This window comes from Leuciscus leuciscus, assembly GCF_965113295.1.
Source record: "Leuciscus leuciscus genome assembly, chromosome: 1".
NCBI lineage: Eukaryota > Metazoa > Chordata > Actinopteri > Cypriniformes > Leuciscidae > Leuciscus > Leuciscus leuciscus.
The window spans coordinates 35,229,398-35,245,326 of NC_138725.1; positions in this window are offsets into that span (position 1 = coordinate 35,229,398).

Sequence of the window (15,929 nt, forward strand, 5' to 3'; positions counted from 1 at the left end):
AGCAGAAGCAATGTGGGAAATGCCGACTGTTTTAAGGAATAAACGCAGAATTTTTTGTTCTTATCGTGTTCAACACAATCTACACTCGATCGCGCGATGATCTCCATCGTAAAAAATCGCAGCTTGAATTTTTTTTTAGTTACCGTCGAAGTGAAAGACAGGTCCAGTCTGTGGTATAAATAGCTGCCGAGCGCCCTTTACTATTGTCGTTGAGTGCGGACAGGCAGGAACTCACCCATTGATCGCTAGACGGATCGGCAGATCTGGCTGGGCATACTCCCATCGCAGCGCGACGATCTTTTTGGCTTTTTTTTTTTTTTAATACTACATTTAAATAGTCCAAGTAATGGATACTGTACAACAGTGGTCATATGTTTATTTTGTGTCACATGACACCTATTGGTGTTGCCTATGAACAGTATACACTGAATACACTGTGACAGAGGCAAAAAATATATATATAGAATAATAATAACAACAATAATGATTATGACCACGCATGCAAAACAGAGAGAGAGAAAAGACTACATTCTATAAGAATAATTAGCCTACACAATGCCCACTGTTACCAGTGTTATGTTCCCAATTCATGTTCTAGGGGCAAAAGGGAAAGTCACTTTAAAGCAAAAAATGAACAGCGACAAAGAAAAGTGAACCTATACTGAGTCCCAGCACACAATCCACAAAGTAAGATTTCCAATACATTTATTTACAATAAGTGATAAATACAGTGCAAAAAGAATCCTAAACAAACAGCTCCAAAAGAAAAAGAAATGAAGCGTGTTCTTCAGGAGCAGGTAAAGCCAAAACAAACAAAAGATCACTAGCCGGTAGAAGGACAACCTAATTAACCTACAACAATAAACAACACAACTCTTACCTTACTTCCTAACTAACAAAAAACAAACAAAAAAAAAAAAAAACAAACAGGAGAAAAGAAAAATGGCACCCACTCCCTACTGCTCCAACACTCAACAACGGGCAAGCAATTCAAAGCTGTACACTACAGCCACAAGACATTTAAGTTGACCTCGGTTTAAGCTTAACACATCAAAGCTGCCACTACAGCCGTAACAACACATTTAAGCTTCACATACACCAACAAGAGCAACACTCCAAGTCTGGTAACACAACAGTCTCGGGCTCTTGGGAGAAGAACTCTCTCCCAGTCTCAGGCTCTTGGGAGAAGAACTCTCTCCCGGTCTCTCTCTCTCCGGCTCTGCTTGAATACTGGATCCTCTTGCCATTGATGAGGAACAGCTGGTAGGTCCCATCACCTAGATGAGGACAGGGAGGAGCACAGGAAATTGGACAAACCATACAACAAAACTACAACTCCCAGCAGGCCGTTGGGTCCATTGGCAGCACACACACTCAATAAATCAATGAGTGACACTTACACATTATAAAACACAAATGCATACGCCCTGGGACGCAACACCAGTCAAATTAAATCATTAAAGGAAAATCCATCTTTCCAGTGCATACACAGAAAGCGGCATCAGATCTGGCATTCATATATTTTCATATATTCATATATTATACCTATGTTACTTGTCACTTGTCTTGTCACTTTATATTGTATGTGTACTGGAAGCTACTGTCACCAAGACAAATTCCTCGTATGCGCAAGCATACTTGGCAATAAAGCTCTTTCTGATTCTGATTTTCACTGTATTTACAATTGCATAAATAAAGCTATGAGATCGTTACAATTATAATATATTATAAAATATAAAAATAATAGATCACAATACTGTAGTTTATAGCCTAGGCTACTATATTTTAATCAAATAAATGCAGGCTGGGGGAGCGCATGAGACTTATTTCAAAAACATTAAAAAATCCAACTGACACACACACACACACACACACAAGTTTCAAGTTTTGAAAAAAATACAACAACAAACAGTAATATTGTAAAGTCTTATAACAATTGAATTTATAATTATATAGGATTATGTCACTGTTCACAAAATTCAGGGTTCAATCGCTTTCTGTTGTTGCATTGAGACTCTGGTAGGGCTTTATTTTGAAATTCTAGTCAGCAAAATAGAGGGAAAACAAACAATATTGACAATATTGTTTATAAAATGTTACTCACCATGTTAATTTATTGTTCATTTGACTGTTTCGTTCCGTTCGCCTTACATACTTGATCATCGTGAGGTAAACATTACCTACGCCAATAGGAGGCGCTTAATGACAGTGACGTGCGCCAATAGCAGCTGCAGAGCAGAAGCAATGTGGGAAATGCCGACTGTTTTAAGGAATAAACGCAGAATTTTTTGTTCTTATCGTGTTCAACACAATCTACACTCGATCGCGCGAGGATCTCCATCGTAAAAAATCGCAGCTTGAATTTTTTTTTAGTTACCGTCGAAGTGAAAGACAGGTCCAGTCTGTGGTATAAATGGTTGCCGAGCGCCCTTTACTATAGTCGTTGAGTGCGGACAGGCAGGAACTCACCCATTGATCGCTAGACGGATCGGCGGATCTGGCTGGGCATACTCCCATCGCAGCGCGACGATCTTTTTGGCTTTTTTTTTTTTTTAATTACTACATTTAAATAGTCCAAGTAATGGATACTGTACAACAGTGGTCATATGTTTATTTTGTGTCACATGACACCTATTGGTGTTGCCTATGAACAGTATACACTGAATACACTGTGACAGAGGCAAAAAAAATATATATAGAATAATAATAACAACAATAATGATTATGACCACGCATGCAAAACAGAGAGAGAGAAAAGACTACATTCTATAAGAATAATTAGCCTACACAATGCCCACTGTTACCAGTGTTATGTTCCCAATTCATGTTCTAGGGGCAAAAGGGAAAGTCACTTTAAAGCAAAAAATGAACAGCGACAAAGAAAAGTGAACCTATACTGAGTCCCAGCACACAATACACAAAGTAAGATTTCCAATACATTTATTTACAATAAGTGATAAATACAGTGCAAAAAGAATCCTAAACAAACAGCTCCAAAAGAAAAAGAAATGAAGCGTGTTCTTCAGGAGCAGGTAAAGCCAAAACAAACAAAAGATCACTAGCCGGTAGAAGGACAACCTAATTAACCTACAACAATAAACAACACAACTCTTACCTTACTTCCTAACTAACAAAAAACAAACAAAAAAAAAACAAAACAAACAGGAGAAAAGAAAAATGGCACCCACTCCCTACTGCTCCAACACTCAACAACGGGCAAGCAATTCAAAGCTGTACACTACAGCCACAAGACATTTAAGTTGACCTCGGTTTAAGCTTAACACATCAAAGCTGCCACTACAGCCGTAACAACACATTTAAGCTTCACATACACCAACAAGAGCAACACTCCAAGTCTGGTAACACAACAGTCTCGGGCTCTTGGGAGAAGAACTCTCTCCCAGTCTCAGGCTCTTGGGAGAAGAACTCTCTCCCGGTCTCTCTCTCTCCGGCTCTGCTTGAATACTGGATCCTCTTGCCATTGATGAGGAACAGCTGGTAGGTCCCATCACCTAGATGAGGACAGGGAGGAGCACAGGAAATTGGACAAACCATACAACAAAACTACAACTCCCAGCAGGCCGTTGGGTCCATTGGCAGCACACACACTCAATAAATCAATGAGTGACACTTACACATTATAAAACACAAATGCATACGCCCTGGGACGCAACACCAGTCAAATTAAATCATTAAAGGAAAATCCATCTTTCCAGTGCATACACAGAAAGCGGCATCAGATCTGGCATTCATATATTTTCATATATTCATATATTATACCTATGTTACTTGTCACTTGTCTTGTCACTTTATATTGTATGTGTACTGGAAGCTACTGTCACCAAGACAAATTCCTCGTATGCGCAAGCATACTTGGCAATAAAGCTCTTTCTGATTCTGATTTTCACTGTATTTACAATTGCATAAATAAAGCTATGAGATCGTTACAATTATAATATATTATAAAATATAAAAATAATAGATCACAATACTGTAGTTTATAGCCTAGGCTACTATATTTTAATCAAATAAATGCAGGCTGGGGGAGCGCATGAGACTTATTTCAAAAACATTAAAAAATCCAACTGACACACACACACACACACACACAAGTTTCAAGTTTTGAAAAAAATACAACAACAAACAGTAATATTGTAAAGTCTTATAACAATTGAATTTATAATTATATAGGATTATGTCACTGTTCACAAAATTCAGGGTTCAATCGCTTTCTGTTGTTGCATTGAGACTCTGGTAGGGCTTTATTTTGAAATTCTAGTCAGCAAAATAGAGGGAAAACAAACAATATTGACAATATTGTTTATAAAATGTTACTCACCATGTTAATTTATTGTTCATTTGACTGTTTCGTTCCGTTCGCCTTACATACTTGATCATCGTGAGGTAAACATTACCTACGCCAATAGGAGGCGCTTAATGACAGTGACGTGCGCCAATAGCAGCTGCAGAGCAGAAGCAATGTGGGAAATGCCGACTGTTTTAAGGAATAAACGCAGAATTTTTTGTTCTTATCGTGTTCAACACAATCTACACTCGATCGCGCGAGGATCTCCATCGTAAAAAATCGCAGCTTGAATTTTTTTTTAGTTACCGTCGAAGTGAAAGACAGGTCCAGTCTGTGGTATAAATGGTTGCCGAGCGCCCTTTACTATTGTCGTTGAGTGCGGACAGGCAGGAACTCACCCATTGATCGCTAGACGGATCGGCAGATCTGGCTGGGCATACTCCCATCGCAGCGCGACGATCTTTTTGGCTTTTTTTTTTTTTTAATTACTACATTTAAATAGTCCAAGTAATGGATACTGTACAACAGTGGTTATATGTTTATTTTGTGTCACATGACACCTATTGGTGTTGCCTATGAACAGTATACACTGAATACACTGTGACAGAGGCAAAAAATATATATATAGAATAATAATAACAACAATAATGATTATGACCACGCATGCAAAACAGAGAGAGAGAAAAGACTACATTCTATAAGAATAATTAGCCTACACAATGCCCACTGTTACCAGTGTTATGTTCCCAATTCATGTTCTAGGGGCAAAAGGGAAAGTCACTTTAAAGCAAAAAATGAACAGCGACAAAGAAAAGTGAACCTATACTGAGTCCCAGCACACAATACACAAAGTAAGATTTCCAATACATTTATTTACAATAAGTGATAAATACAGTGCAAAAAGAATCCTAAACAAACAGCTCCAAAAGAAAAAGAAATGAAGCGTGTTCTTCAGGAGCAGGTAAAGCCAAAACAAACAAAAGATCACTAGCCGGTAGAAGGACAACCTAATTAACCTACAACAATAAACAACACAACTCTTACCTTACTTCCTAACTAACAAAAAACAAACAAAAAAAAAAAAAAACAAACAGGAGAAAAGAAAAATGGCACCCACTCCCTACTGCTCCAACACTCAACAACGGGCAAGCAATTCAAAGCTGTACACTACAGCCACAAGACATTTAAGTTGACCTCGGTTTAAGCTTAACACATCAAAGCTGCCACTACAGCCGTAACAACACATTTAAGCTTCACATACACCAACAAGAGCAACACTCCAAGTCTGGTAACACAACAGTCTCGGGCTCTTGGGAGAAGAACTCTCTCCCAGTCTCAGGCTCTTGGGAGAAGAACTCTCTCCCGGTCTCTCTCTCTCCGGCTCTGCTTGAATACTGGATCCTCTTGCCATTGATGAGGAACAGCTGGTAGGTCCCATCACCTAGATGAGGACAGGGAGGAGCACAGGAAATTGGACAAACCATACAACAAAACTACAACTCCCAGCAGGCCGTTGGGTCCATTGGCAGCACACACACTCAATAAATCAATGAGTGACACTTACACATTATAAAACACAAATGCATACGCCCTGGGACGCAACACCAGTCAAATTAAATCATTAAAGGAAAATCCATCTTTCCAGTGCATACACAGAAAGCGGCATCAGATCTGGCATTCATATATTTTCATATATTCATATATTATACCTATGTTACTTGTCACTTGTCTTGTCACTTTATATTGTATGTGTACTGGAAGCTACTGTCACCAAGACAAATTCCTCGTATGCGCAAGCATACTTGGCAATAAAGCTCTTTCTGATTCTGATTTTCACTGTATTTACAATTGCATAAATAAAGCTATGAGATCGTTACAATTATAATATATTATAAAATATAAAAATAATAGATCACAATACTGTAGTTTATAGCCTAGGCTACTATATTTTAATCAAATAAATGCAGGCTGGGGGAGCGCATGAGACTTATTTCAAAAACATTAAAAAATCCAACTGACACACACACACACACACACACAAGTTTCAAGTTTTGAAAAAAATACAACAACAAACAGTAATATTGTAAAGTCTTATAACAATTGAATTTATAATTATATAGGATTATGTCACTGTTCACAAAATTCAGGGTTCAATCGCTTTCTGTTGTTGCATTGAGACTCTGGTAGGGCTTTATTTTGAAATTCTAGTCAGCAAAATAGAGGGAAAACAAACAATATTGACAATATTGTTTATAAAATGTTACTCACCATGTTAATTTATTGTTCATTTGACTGTTTCGTTCCGTTCGCCTTACATACTTGATCATCGTGAGGTAAACATTACCTACGCCAATAGGAGGCGCTTAATGACAGTGACGTGCGCCAATAGCAGCTGCAGAGCAGAAGCAATGTGGGAAATGCCGACTGTTTTAAGGAATAAACGCAGAATTTTTTGTTCTTATCGTGTTCAACACAATCTACACTCGATCGCGCGAGGATCTCCATCGTAAAAAATCGCAGCTTGAATTTTTTTTTAGTTACCGTCGAAGTGAAAGACAGGTCCAGTCTGTGGTATAAATGGTTGCCGAGCGCCCTTTACTATAGTCGTTGAGTGCGGACAGGCAGGAACTCACCCATTGATCGCTAGACGGATCGGCGGATCTGGCTGGGCATACTCCCATCGCAGCGCGACGATCTTTTTGGCTTTTTTTTTTTTTTAATTACTACATTTAAATAGTCCAAGTAATGGATACTGTACAACAGTGGTCATATGTTTATTTTGTGTCACATGACACCTATTGGTGTTGCCTATGAACAGTATACACTGAATACACTGTGACAGAGGCAAAAAAAATATATATAGAATAATAATAACAACAATAATGATTATGACCACGCATGCAAAACAGAGAGAGAGAAAAGACTACATTCTATAAGAATAATTAGCCTACACAATGCCCACTGTTACCAGTGTTATGTTCCCAATTCATGTTCTAGGGGCAAAAGGGAAAGTCACTTTAAAGCAAAAAATGAACAGCGACAAAGAAAAGTGAACCTATACTGAGTCCCAGCACACAATACACAAAGTAAGATTTCCAATACATTTATTTACAATAAGTGATAAATACAGTGCAAAAAGAATCCTAAACAAACAGCTCCAAAAGAAAAAGAAATGAAGCGTGTTCTTCAGGAGCAGGTAAAGCCAAAACAAACAAAAGATCACTAGCCGGTAGAAGGACAACCTAATTAACCTACAACAATAAACAACACAACTCTTACCTTACTTCCTAACTAACAAAAAACAAACAAAAAAAAAACAAAACAAACAGGAGAAAAGAAAAATGGCACCCACTCCCTACTGCTCCAACACTCAACAACGGGCAAGCAATTCAAAGCTGTACACTACAGCCACAAGACATTTAAGTTGACCTCGGTTTAAGCTTAACACATCAAAGCTGCCACTACAGCCGTAACAACACATTTAAGCTTCACATACACCAACAAGAGCAACACTCCAAGTCTGGTAACACAACAGTCTCGGGCTCTTGGGAGAAGAACTCTCTCCCAGTCTCAGGCTCTTGGGAGAAGAACTCTCTCCCGGTCTCTCTCTCTCCGGCTCTGCTTGAATACTGGATCCTCTTGCCATTGATGAGGAACAGCTGGTAGGTCCCATCACCTAGATGAGGACAGGGAGGAGCACAGGAAATTGGACAAACCATACAACAAAACTACAACTCCCAGCAGGCCGTTGGGTCCATTGGCAGCACACACACTCAATAAATCAATGAGTGACACTTACACATTATAAAACACAAATGCATACGCCCTGGGACGCAACACCAGTCAAATTAAATCATTAAAGGAAAATCCATCTTTCCAGTGCATACACAGAAAGCGGCATCAGATCTGGCATTCATATATTTTCATATATTCATATATTATACCTATGTTACTTGTCACTTGTCTTGTCACTTTATATTGTATGTGTACTGGAAGCTACTGTCACCAAGACAAATTCCTCGTATGCGCAAGCATACTTGGCAATAAAGCTCTTTCTGATTCTGATTTTCACTGTATTTACAATTGCATAAATAAAGCTATGAGATCGTTACAATTATAATATATTATAAAATATAAAAATAATAGATCACAATACTGTAGTTTATAGCCTAGGCTACTATATTTTAATCAAATAAATGCAGGCTGGGGGAGCGCATGAGACTTATTTCAAAAACATTAAAAAATCCAACTGACACACACACACACACACACACAAGTTTCAAGTTTTGAAAAAAATACAACAACAAACAGTAATATTGTAAAGTCTTATAACAATTGAATTTATAATTATATAGGATTATGTCACTGTTCACAAAATTCAGGGTTCAATCGCTTTCTGTTGTTGCATTGAGACTCTGGTAGGGCTTTATTTTGAAATTCTAGTCAGCAAAATAGAGGGAAAACAAACAATATTGACAATATTGTTTATAAAATGTTACTCACCATGTTAATTTATTGTTCATTTGACTGTTTCGTTCCGTTCGCCTTACATACTTGATCATCGTGAGGTAAACATTACCTACGCCAATAGGAGGCGCTTAATGACAGTGACGTGCGCCAATAGCAGCTGCAGAGCAGAAGCAATGTGGGAAATGCCGACTGTTTTAAGGAATAAACGCAGAATTTTTTGTTCTTATCGTGTTCAACACAATCTACACTCGATCGCGCGAGGATCTCCATCGTAAAAAATCGCAGCTTGAATTTTTTTTTAGTTACCGTCGAAGTGAAAGACAGGTCCAGTCTGTGGTATAAATGGTTGCCGAGCGCCCTTTACTATTGTCGTTGAGTGCGGACAGGCAGGAACTCACCCATTGATCGCTAGACGGATCGGCAGATCTGGCTGGGCATACTCCCATCGCAGCGCGACGATCTTTTTGGCTTTTTTTTTTTTTTAATTACTACATTTAAATAGTCCAAGTAATGGATACTGTACAACAGTGGTTATATGTTTATTTTGTGTCACATGACACCTATTGGTGTTGCCTATGAACAGTATACACTGAATACACTGTGACAGAGGCAAAAAATATATATATAGAATAATAATAACAACAATAATGATTATGACCACGCATGCAAAACAGAGAGAGAGAAAAGACTACATTCTATAAGAATAATTAGCCTACACAATGCCCACTGTTACCAGTGTTATGTTCCCAATTCATGTTCTAGGGGCAAAAGGGAAAGTCACTTTAAAGCAAAAAATGAACAGCGACAAAGAAAAGTGAACCTATACTGAGTCCCAGCACACAATACACAAAGTAAGATTTCCAATACATTTATTTACAATAAGTGATAAATACAGTGCAAAAAGAATCCTAAACAAACAGCTCCAAAAGAAAAAGAAATGAAGCGTGTTCTTCAGGAGCAGGTAAAGCCAAAACAAACAAAAGATCACTAGCCGGTAGAAGGACAACCTAATTAACCTACAACAATAAACAACACAACTCTTACCTTACTTCCTAACTAACAAAAAACAAACAAAAAAAAAAAAAAACAAACAGGAGAAAAGAAAAATGGCACCCACTCCCTACTGCTCCAACACTCAACAACGGGCAAGCAATTCAAAGCTGTACACTACAGCCACAAGACATTTAAGTTGACCTCGGTTTAAGCTTAACACATCAAAGCTGCCACTACAGCCGTAACAACACATTTAAGCTTCACATACACCAACAAGAGCAACACTCCAAGTCTGGTAACACAACAGTCTCGGGCTCTTGGGAGAAGAACTCTCTCCCAGTCTCAGGCTCTTGGGAGAAGAACTCTCTCCCGGTCTCTCTCTCTCCGGCTCTGCTTGAATACTGGATCCTCTTGCCATTGATGAGGAACAGCTGGTAGGTCCCATCACCTAGATGAGGACAGGGAGGAGCACAGGAAATTGGACAAACCATACAACAAAACTACAACTCCCAGCAGGCCGTTGGGTCCATTGGCAGCACACACACTCAATAAATCAATGAGTGACACTTACACATTATAAAACACAAATGCATACGCCCTGGGACGCAACACCAGTCAAATTAAATCATTAAAGGAAAATCCATCTTTCCAGTGCATACACAGAAAGCGGCATCAGATCTGGCATTCATATATTTTCATATATTCATATATTATACCTATGTTACTTGTCACTTGTCTTGTCACTTTATATTGTATGTGTACTGGAAGCTACTGTCACCAAGACAAATTCCTCGTATGCGCAAGCATACTTGGCAATAAAGCTCTTTCTGATTCTGATTTTCACTGTATTTACAATTGCATAAATAAAGCTATGAGATCGTTACAATTATAATATATTATAAAATATAAAAATAATAGATCACAATACTGTAGTTTATAGCCTAGGCTACTATATTTTAATCAAATAAATGCAGGCTGGGGGAGCGCATGAGACTTATTTCAAAAACATTAAAAAATCCAACTGACACACACACACACACACACACACACAAGTTTCAAGTTTTGAAAAAAATACAACAACAAACAGTAATATTGTAAAGTCTTATAACAATTGAATTTATAATTATATAGGATTATGTCACTGTTCACAAAATTCAGGGTTCAATCGCTTTCTGTACGCTGATTTCACGCAGCCGTTATTTTGAAATCGAACGCGAGGCTCCGGTGGGAAGAAAACCGGAAGTGTCGCCTTTAATCACAGGAGAGTCGTGAATGTGATAGCGTATTGTTGTGTTTAATGATGTTGTGTCAATTCTAAAAATGTACAAACATTTCTTTCATACTTTAGACTATATACAGTGAAATTCATTTATAAATAAAATTTTTTTTTTTATATATAATTCAGAATATAAAAAACGAAGCAGGAATGAACTATATACATATCTTATATTGGATAATAACATCCAAAAGTGTAAATCGCGGCAGCAGCTTCAGGATGGTAATCCAAGGCACTGTTGTTTATCTTTACTTCCGGGGTTTTACCCACCGGAGCCTCACTTTCGATTTCAAAATGGCGGCTGCGTGAAATCAGCGTGTTGTTGCATTGAGACTCTGGTAGGGCTTTATTTTGAAATTCTAGTCAGCAAAATAGAGGGAAAACAAACAATATTGACAATATTGTTTATAAAATGTTACTCACCATGTTAATTTATTGTTCATTTGACTGTTTCGTTCCGTTCGCCTTACATACTTGATCATCGTGAGGTAAACATTACCTACGCCAATAGGAGGCGCTTAATGACAGTGACGTGCGCCAATAGCAGCTGCAGAGCAGAAGCAATGTGGGAAATGCCGACTGTTTTAAGGAATAAACGCAGAATTTTTTGTTCTTATCGTGTTCAACACAATCTACACTCGATCGCGCGAGGATCTCCATCGTAAAAAATCGCAGCTTGAATTTTTTTTTAGTTACCGTCGAAGTGAAAGACAGGTCCAGTCTGTGGTATAAATAGCTGCCGAGCGCCCTTTACTTTTGTCGTTGAGTGCGGACAGGCAGGAACTCACCCATTGATCGCTAGACGGATCGGCAGATCTGGCTGGGCATACTCCCATCGCAGCGCGACGATCTTTTTGGCTTTTTTTTTTTTTTAATTACTACATTTAAATAGTCCAAGTAATGGATACTGTACAACAGTGGTCATATGTTTATTTTGTGTCACATGACACCTATTGGTGTTGCCTATGAACAGTATACACTGAATACACTGTGACAGAGGCAAAAAATATATATATAGAATAATAATAACAACAATAATGATTATGACCACGCATGCAAAACAGAGAGAGAGAAAAGACTACATTCTATAAGAATAATTAGCCTACACAATGCCCACTGTTACCAGTGTTATGTTCCCAATTCATGTTCTAGGGGCAAAAGGGAAAGTCACTTTAAAGCAAAAAATGAACAGCGACAAAGAAAAGTGAACCTATACTGAGTCCCAGCACACAATACACAAAGTAAGATTTCCAATACATTTATTTACAATAAGTGATAAATACAGTGCAAAAAGAATCCTAAACAAACAGCTCCAAAAGAAAAAGAAATGAAGCGTGTTCTTCAGGAGCAGGTAAAGCCAAAACAAACAAAAGATCACTAGCCGGTAGAAGGACAACCTAATTAACCTACAACAATAAACAACACAACTCTTACCTTACTTCCTAACTAACAAAAACAAAAAACAAAAAAAACAAACAGGAGAAAAGAAAAATGGCACCCACTCCCTACTGCTCCAACACTCAACAATGGGCAAGCAATTCAAAGCTGTACACTACAGCCACAAGACATTTAAGTTGACCTCGGTTTAAGCTTAACACATCAAAGCTGCCACTACAGCCGTAACAACACATTTAAGCTTCACATACACCAACAAGAGCAACACTCCAAGTCTGGTAACACAACAGTCTCAGGCTCAGGCTCTTGGGAGAAGAACTCTCTCCCAGTCTCAGGCTCTTGGGAGAAGAACTCTCTCCCGGTCTCTCTCTCCGGCTCTGCTTGAATACTGGATCCTCTTGCCATTGATGAGGAACAGCTGGTAGGTCCCATCACCTAGATGAGGACAGGGAGGAGCACAGGAAATTGGACAAAACATACAACAAAACTACAACTCCCAGCAGGCCGTTGGGTCCATTGGCAGCACACACACTCAATAAATCAATGAGTGACACTTACACATTATAAAACACAAATGCATACGCCCTGGGACGCAACACCAGTCAAATTAAATCATTAAAGGAAAATCAATTATCCATAACGCAGTCCACTATACATCGGCTACCCACAAGGCTTATCAACTGTGGCTGGTGTCGAGGTGGTATGTAGTTTATCACACTTACAGCCGATGAGGTGCCAGCTGTTCTCTTTTCAAAGGCTGTTGTTGGTTGCATGACTGGGCTGGGTGGTGGCTACTCGTTTCGGGGCAATCGGCTTCGGACTACTGCTGGCCCCCTCAGTAGCAAATCACAGGTCAAACAAGGAGCGCTTTTCTTTTTCATGTACACCGTGACCGCACTTCATCACGTACTGAATAATACTTCTATTCTGTTAGTCAGCTACTGATGCGTAGAGTAACACTTGATTGCCCCCTACTGACGAACCTGAGTTTAACCGAAATGATTTTACTCAGAACACAGTGCAATCCAGTAATACAAATAAACGTAACAATAATGTCTTTACCAAGTTAAAAATTTAAAGGGGGTGCAATTTATTCGTCCCTTTTGAAATCCTCAGTGCTACATAAATATTCAATGATCGGGGCGACTCCGACCTTTTTGAAACAAAGCCAAGAATCTTCTGCAGAAGACAACTCCTGATTTTTGCTCACACTTATATACCATACATCCTTTTCCAAAGATGGTAACACACCTTATAGATATTTTTAGGTGTGACATACTAGAATATAATTTTCTGCTGCAAGCAACACTCCAGGCCTTCCTTTAGGCTTCAAAAAGCCAAACCAAATTCACAGACAGGGGAAATAATAGTTTACAAAAATATAGCTAAATAACTTATTTCCTAGGCTAATTTACTTATTTTCTAAATAATAATCTTCTACAAGTTCTATTTTTTAGAATCTTGGGTACCGTTCCAGAAACATCATGGGAACAAAAGACGTCACTTGTTTATCCCATGGAGAACGTTTTTCAGTGACTGAGTTCTGGACTTGCGACAAAACTCTCGTAATAATCAACTAATCTTTTATTTACTTTGTGTTTGCACTGTTAGTTATGATGAAAGCATTCGTTAGTGTACAGAAATCGAGTAACAATCATGAGATCGCTGCATTCATGTCTGTGATCGGCTACACTCTCATCACTGCAACCTTTCATACCAAAATATAATGCCATGGATCTATCTTTTAATGCTATAATTATCACTCTTCACCAGTAGTTAACATTGAGAGCTGTAATAGTAAAAACGTGCTAAAAGTTTTTGAGAGAGTTCCACATGTAATACTAGCTATTTCATATGCAAAGCTGTTAGCCAATCAAAGCAGTGGGCGTTTACACTAAAGTAGGCTGTATAGATTAGGTCAGCCCAGAACCGGGAACACTTCCCATAAACCCTAAAGTACTTGTTACATCATAAGTAAAATGGCGTCTATGCTAATATTAGTCTCTCTGTTTATCCCGAGGTTTACCGCAGTCCGCCGGATCCAGGCCGTATCCAGATCTGATGAAGGACCTGCGCCTGGACGCGACGACAACACAGTCCTGAAGTGTCAACTAGTCTCTCCCCTGTGAAGGCCTCCTTCCCTTCTCTTTACCTCAGTACAGATAAACATTGCATAGGTTTGCAGTGAGTTTTAGGTGAAGGAGAAGGTGGGAGAAGGGGGAGATGGAGCTGCATGTGTGCTGCGTCTCGGATGTTTCTGTTACATATGCAAAAGAGAGTTCAAGTGTTAATTCTCAGGAGAGTCTTTGTTTCCTCGAGGGGTCGCTCAGACTTACTGGCACCTGCCTTACAACATATTTATTTATTTATTTATTTATGAACATTTTATTGGAGGATCAACCCCATGAGATGAATCATCTCATTTTCAAGGGGGTCCTCAGGATCATGTCCAAAGAACATAGAACAGCAGCGTAGATACAATCAAATAAAACAAAAAAATAATAATAATAAAAAATAATAATAGAACAAAACCTTAGCGCACACACTCACACACATGCACGCACACGCACGCACCCACACACACACACAAGCTCTCGCTATTCCCCTCCCCACCCATCATAGATGGAGTATAGTACGCCACAGTGGTTCCCAAAATGTGGTATGTATACCACTAGACACATTTTATACCCCTTTTAAGTATACATTTTTAGTCTAGGACTCAGCATGAAGGTGCTATGGGGGTCACGCGTTTTAGGAGGGGTACTTGGTGTGAGATGTTTGAGAACCACTGGTGTAACATATTGCATATAACACAGTAATCGCAAATATAACTGACAAAATTAACATCTCTAGATATGTACATATATTATATAAACACATTCATATACACACATACATAATATATATTGATGCTAAATATGAAATGCTAGAAACAACATAGACAAGTATTCTGAAGATGTGTTAACAGAGCAGTTCGAAACAAAGGAAAAGACATAAGCGAGCGAAGGACTAATCGGCACAGGCTGTTGTATACCACATCAAGGGAGTGTAGACAAGTGGCAGTAGTGTTAGAATATATTATATCTGCATAGTCCAGAATAGGTAACAACAACTGAGAGACTATTCTTCTCCTTACCTGAAAGTTAAAACCGTCTATCGATTGATATAACGTTTTGTTGGTAAGGGCGTGAGCTTTGAATGAAAGATCAGTTTCCAGCCAAACACCGAGGTATTTAATTTTTTCGGTTGGCGCTAGAGGAGAAGAATCCAGAAAATGCAGATTAAGATTATTACATCTTTCTTCTGGAAAAGCATACAAAAAGATTTTGATTTATTCAGCAGGAGTTTATTAAATGACAGCCACTGCTGTACAGAATCAAAGTCATGATGTAAAGAATGATTTATGTCGAGAATATTTGGTTTGGAGCAATATATAATTGTATCATCTGCATAAAGATGAATATCACATTCTGAACAGCAGAGTGGCAG